The sequence below is a fragment of the Carlito syrichta genome, unplaced genomic scaffold (genome assembly GCF_000164805.1).
Source record: "Carlito syrichta isolate Samal-C Ts95f unplaced genomic scaffold, Tarsius_syrichta-2.0.1 Scaffold313233, whole genome shotgun sequence".
Taxonomy (NCBI): Eukaryota; Metazoa; Chordata; class Mammalia; order Primates; family Tarsiidae; genus Carlito; species Carlito syrichta.
This window is the reverse complement of record NW_007257329.1, coordinates 100,795-107,454: the sequence shown is the minus strand read 5'-3', so window position 1 is coordinate 107,454 and position 6,660 is coordinate 100,795. Positions and strand designations below refer to the sequence as shown.

Sequence of the window (6,660 nt, the reverse complement as noted above, 5' to 3'; positions counted from 1 at the left end):
CAAATCTAATGAAATCCAAGGATGGGGCACTCTTAATAACCTGGATAATATCTAAAGCTTACCTCTTTTTTTTTTTTTGAGACAGGATCTCAGTCTGTTGCCCAGTCTGCTGCAATGGCACACTCATGGCTCACCACAGCCTCAAACTCCTGGGCTCAAGCTAGCCTTCAGTATCAACCTCCCCAGTAGCTGGGACTACAGGCACATACCACCATACCGGGCTAATTTTTTGATTTTGTTTTTGTAGAAATGAGGTCTCGCTATGTTGCCCAGGCTGGTCTTGATCTCGTGGATCCAAGCAATCCTCCTGCCTCAGCCTCTCAAAGTGTTAGGATAACAGGCGTGACCCACTGTGCCTGACCTTCATTTTTATATTCATACAGAAATATGCATACTCTGAGGCATGAGTATGCAAAACCAAGAAAATACCTTTCCTACGCCTTCAGAACTGAGGTATATGGAAAGTTGCTTAATGCAATAAGTGAAATGGAGCAGATGGCAAAACTTTCCTACATCAAAAAAATAGCTGCTATGATGTACACTTTTTTTTTTTTTTAAGTTGGAATCTCACTCTGTCACCCAGACTAGAGTGCAGTGGCCGCTCCCGGCCACCGCAGCCTCGACCTGCTGGGCTCTGGCGATCCTTTCGCCTCAGCCTTCCAAGTAGCCGGAACTACAGGCGCACGCTACCATGCCCGGCTAGTTTTTGATTTATTGTAGAGATGAAGTCTCGCCAAGGTGCCCGGGCGGGTCTTGAACCCGCGGGCTCAGGCAATCCACTCGCCTCAGCCTCCCAAAGTGCTGGGATTACAGGCTGAGCCACCGAGCCTGGCCATAACGTACACTTTTAAAAACTAAAAATTTCACCATTCTTTCAGTGTTTGTCTCTCTACTGCAATGATTTCCAATCAGAACTCTCAAACATCTTTAAAATACTTCTGGGAATGTCACAAAATCCCTCATCACCAAAAAACATTTTTTTAAGTGGATTTTATTTTCCAAAGTATGTCAAAGAGCACTTTTAAAAAAGAGAATAAAAGAAGTAAGGATAATGGCAAATAAAAAGATGGTGTCAATATTAAGAAGTATGGGAACTACTGCTTTTCTGAAATAGTTACTACTGGATAAAGAAACAAACAAAACCCCAGATTTCATACCCAATCTGATGTATATAAAAGCATGGGTATGAATTATAATTGTATTTCTGCTAATGAATTTAGAAGTACATGTAGACTTATAATACCCTAGAAGATATGTCAAGAACCTTAAGTGCAAAATGTAAATCATACACAGCTTGTATCATACAGTTTCAAAAAAACAGTTTCTGTGGTAAAGAGATTTTTAATATCTTAACTTTTACCTGTGCACTAAACTTTATCAGCACCATATATTGGTTTGGAGTAGAGTCTCTGATGATTTTCATTTGTTCAATTACTTCATTAAATGGGGCGACAAACTTCATAAGGTCATGACTGGTCATTGTAGCAGGGACTGTGAGAATACACAGCATGGCACTGCGCCTCACATCTTCTTTTAAGGAGGTCATCTTACTAATAAGACAATAATTAGACTGTCTTGAATAGATGAGGTATGGTTAGTTCAAACAACACTAATTAGACAACTTTTATGTCCAAGAAAATAGGAAAAAATAAAACTTCACACATCAAGTTAAACAATGCAGAATCCCTTGAACACATCTGCAGTAGAGCTTAAGGCAAGTTTTAAAACGGCCTCTATTATATCCCCCCACCAGAATTTGTAACCTTCAGTTAAAGGTCTGGTATAGTTAAAAATCCACATTAGACAAGTTTACAGTTTGTGTTTTATTCTCATCAATGTTTGAGTAATACTCTGTCACTGGGTAACTTAAGAAGCACAACTCTAGCCGTAGACTTCTCTTAAAGGGCCTAGAAGAATAAAAGTTCTAAATATAAGACAGAATTCTAAATCATGAGGATGTGATTGAAGATTACAGAAAGTGTTGCTGGGTTGGAATAGCTGGAATAGAGGAGAAAGAAAAACTTCCCACAAGCAATTTGCTGTGATCCAAAATGGCTACCTAAGTACTTGTTGTTTTCCCAGTAAGGACCTGGCAAAGGAAGTCAGGACAAGAACAACTTCTAAGATATCATCTACCAATTATTTAAGGAGCTAACGGCTCAGCTTGTGGATTATCTAGCCAAATGCTTTCCTTTCTTGGGCCCCCAGCAAGCTTTGGACCCCAGAAAAGAGTAAAAAAAGGTGACAAAATTGTAATTAGTTAACTAACTTCTTAGGCACTTCTTCCTCCCCATACCCAGGCACTTCTTTAGTAAAATTTTGGTGGGGGATATAAAACTACAACGATGCTGTGAACCTTATTATTTTCTTTTTTTGTCATCCCTTCTTTTAATTCCCTAATCACCTTCCATGACTACCTGCTAAGGGAATATTTTCCTAGGTATTTTCTTAACTGTACTTATACACTTTTCTTTTTCTTCTTTTTTTCTTGAGTCTGAGTCTTACTGTCACCCAGGCTGGAGTGCAGCGGCACACTCATGGCTACCGCAGGCCTGATCTCCTAGGCTCAGGCAATCCTATTGCCTCAGCCTTCCAAGTAGCTGGAACTATAAGCGTGCACTACCACGCCTAGCTAATTTTTCTTATTTGTTGTAGAGTTGAGGTCTCACCAAGTTGCTTAAGCTGGTCTTGAAACCCTGGGCTCAGGTAATCCTCTTGTCTTCCGCCTTCCAAAGTGCTGGGATTACAGGCATGAACCACAGCACTGCGCCTATACACTTTTCTTTTATAAGGAAAAACTTTGGTGCTATCTACAAGATTAACCAAATGTAAAACATCTAAGACTTCTCTAACATACAATACATGAAAGTACAATCTTTTTGAAGCTTAAAATATCCTCTTCCCTTTAGGGCAAGAGAGTTTTCTCTACCCTAAGGCAAAAAAAATAGAGCAACCCAAAAGGAAAAAGGATTTTCTTACTTTGTTTTGTATAGATGCATAATACCATGAACTATTTCAACTGATGGATTTCCACTGAAGAAAGAAATCTGGTCAGGAAGTTGCTTGGATGGAGAATCTGGAGCAGCTTTTATTCGTTCTTTACTTTGATCTCTACTTCTCTGTGCAGTGGGGGTTGCCTCTGAAGACTTCCTTTCTTCTATTACAGCTTTCAGTTCATCTTTCACCAAAAAAAAAAATAAAAATTAGCAGACTATAAAGAGGAAATATGTTGAAGGATTCTAACTAGATTAAAATTTCAAATCAGAATAAGCTTTGACAGAGAAATTGGAATGTACTGCACAAGAACTATATTCATAAAACAGCTGAGTTACGGTAGCATCTTTAACTTTCTCTGCCTCATAAAAATCTCATTAACACTCTCAGAAACTCAAGGATGGCTATTATACTCAGCAACACCATAATATAAGCAGATGTCCTCTTTCATGCAATCCTAAGTGGAATAAATATTCAGGGCTATTAAGTTTGAAAACCAAACACACCAGTTCTGACCACCTCCGTGTTAGTGTTAGAGACGCAGTACTGTATATATCTACTTCCCCAGTTGAAACCGGCTGGCAGAACAAGGGAAGACATAACATGTATATCTGGATATACTCAGGGTCTGCCACTGAATTAGGTAGTGAGAAGCCCTCCCCTACCGAATAGAGTTGTCAGACCAGCTTGTCAGAATTAATTTGGAGCCAGCTCGGTGACTCAACCTATAATCCCGTGCCTTTGGGAGGTTGAGGTAAGTGGATTGCCTGAGCCCACGGGTTCGAGACCCGCCTGGGCAGGCGAGACCTCATCTCTACAATAAAATCAAAAAATTAGCCAGGCATGGAAGCGCGCCTGTAATTCCGGCTACTCAGAAGGCTGAAGCGGAAGGATTGCCAGAGCCCAGCAGGTTGAGGCTGCGGTGGCTGGGAGTGGCCACTGCACTCCAGTCTGGGCGACAGAGTGAGACTCCAACTCAAAAAAAAAAAAACAAAAAGAATTAATTCGGAAGAAATATTTGGAGATACTAAAATGTGCCTTAATGACTTCATATAAAGCACACAAGCAATGAAAAATATATCTATACTAGAGGTCAAAATCATGGGTTCATCAAACAAGTGTAAAACAGGCGAGCAGGGGTTCACATTACAAAAGACAGTCCAGGGTTTTAGAAAGCATACCTGGGCTGGACTTCATGGTCTCAATGATCACATCTGTCATTTCTCGACGGCCAAGATGCTGATGGATAATGGCTGCTTTCTCCCCTGGTGACTTCCCTTCTAAACAAGCTACAGCTGAAGCTAGTGTCTTCTTTTTGATCTCCTCATCAGACATTTCCCCAGCTAAAGAATATATAAATGATTAATACCTGATTATAAAACAGGCTCCTCTCCATTCTCAAATTATCCATTCATAGGCTTCCCTTTTCTTTCTGCTGCCTTCCCCAAGACGATAAGAAGCCTTAGCAGTATCCATTTCACTCACCTCTGGGACTCCTGCAGTGCCCAGTAATAATCAATAAACAGCCAGTACAATATACTCAGAAATGCAAGGCATTTCTAGTGGAATGATGCACTTTTTGGGGAGGTTTTGAGTTGGAACCTCACTCTTGCTCACACTGGAGTACAGTGGCACACTCATGACCATCACAGCCTTGACCTGCTGGGTTCAGGCAATCCTTCCACCTCAGCCTTCCAAGTAGCTGAAATACAGGCACATGCCACCATGCCCAGCTAATTTTCTGATTTATTGTAGAGATGAGGTCTCATCAAGTTGCCCAGGCTGGTCTCAAACCCGTGGGCTCAGACAATCCTCTCACCTTGGCCTCCCAAAGTGCTGGCATTATAGGCATTAGCCACTGGGCCCAGTGAAATGATGCACTTTAAAGCAAATCAATGAGAGTGAGAGTCTTAGAGAAGTTTCAACAGTGATTACACACTGATGAACTAACATTTTAGTAGCCAGGTGCAGTGGCTCAAGCCTGTAATCCCAGCACCTTGGGAGGTTGAGGTGAGAGGACTGCCTGAGCAACAGGGTGAGACCTCGTCTCTACAATAAATAAAAAAATCAGCCAGGCATGGTGGTGCATGCCTGTAGTTCCGGCTACTTGGAAGGCTGAGATGGAAGGAACGCTGGAGCCCAGCAGGTCAACGCTGGGGTGGCTCTGAGAGTGCCACTACACTCCAGCCTGGGCGACGGAGTGAGACTCCAGCTCAAAAAACAAACAAACAAACATTTTAGTAACACCTGGTAAAGTGAAATTCTGTGCTTATTCCAAAATGAAGGTATCAAGTTCATTAATAAAAAGTTTCAAAAATTTTAGGTGTAGTCTTAAACATCCTGAGTTACCCTTATGATATGAATAAAGCCATGAAAATCTGTAACTACCATCTTAAATCAACAATGCACATTAAAAAGGAAAAGGAATTTGGAGGCTTGACTGAAATATCCTTAATACAAGCTCTGTCAGGGCAGAAACCAGGTCTGTTTTGCCCACCACTGTATTTCCAATACTCAGACCACAGTGCTTAGTACACAGAGGGAGTTCTCTAAATATCTGTTGAATAAATGACTCCTGGGTAACCCATGTAGATGTCTAAATGTGGCTAATGTTAATTCAGTTGACTTCAGAACTTAGAAGTTGCTTTTAGTCTTTGAAGGGTGCACAAAACCCATTAATTCGTAATTCAATCTTTAATGTGCAGCTTCAAACTTCATGTATGCAGGGAAGTTTCCAATGACACCATCCCTATCTGCCCAGGTCCCACTTTTCAAACTAAACAAATTTTCTTGTAATAGTTTTCCACTCGGTTTCTCCTTTCCTTTGCAGCACCTATCACAGCTATAATTCTACATTTATTCTGCACTTAATGTATCTGTCTCCCCCACTGCCCTTAAAGCAGAGACTATGTCTGATTCTGTACACAAGGACAGCTCCGGCAAATAGGGAGCATTCAATAAATATTCATCGGATGAATGTCATTATTAGGTAGTTATCTGAGGGCCAAAGAACAGTCATAGCTGCATTTCCCCAGCTGTGTGGCTGGTTGAGAAGAGCTCACACTCAAGTCCCGACCCCTGAGGTTAGAATCCCAGTTTCATTAGTTACAGATAACCGTGAGCAAATCATTTCATCACCAAATCTCAGTTTCCCAATTTGTAAAAGGTGCGTACCGCCCATCTAGCTCATAGGATTGTTGCAGACATAAAAAATACAACGCCTACAAGGTGTTTCGTATAGTGCTGGTATATAGGAAGTATCCAGATTTTCGTTATTATTACTATTGTTACAGGGCACCTAAACGGATATCTTTGCAAAGAAAAACAATGTAATTAAAACAGGGCCCGTCAGCGTCGCTGGGGGACCCAGTGCCTGCCTCCACGAAGCCTAGAGGAAGGCGAGGAAGACACACACACGAGTCGACCCTTAGGACGGAGAGGAGGACGCCCGGGGACTAGCAGAACGCCCGAGGGAAGGCACAGGGAGGAGGAGGGAAGGCCCTCCGGGAGGGAGGGAGGAAGGGAAGAGAGGGACCCCAGCCACCTCTCAGCTTCTTCCCGGGGCAACAGCCCTCGCCGAGGCCTCCCCCGGCCCGGCCCGGCCCGGCCCCGGCTACTGGGACGCCGGCGAGGCCGCGGGACTCACCGGCGGCGCTGAAGCCGAAG

The 6,660-nt window shown here is 42.5% G+C and overlaps 1 long non-coding RNA gene across 1 annotated transcript; it reads right to left on the bottom strand.

The window, feature by feature from the left end:
* Positions 1 to 1,359: 1,359 nt before the first annotated feature.
* LOC103272784 lies at positions 1,360 to 6,660 on the bottom strand. The gene is made up of 4 exons (XR_505149.1): positions 6,641 to 6,660; positions 4,176 to 4,337; positions 2,980 to 3,178; positions 1,360 to 1,550 (listed from the first exon to the last, which is right to left on the bottom strand). It is a non-coding gene; the product is annotated as an uncharacterized LOC103272784 (long non-coding RNA).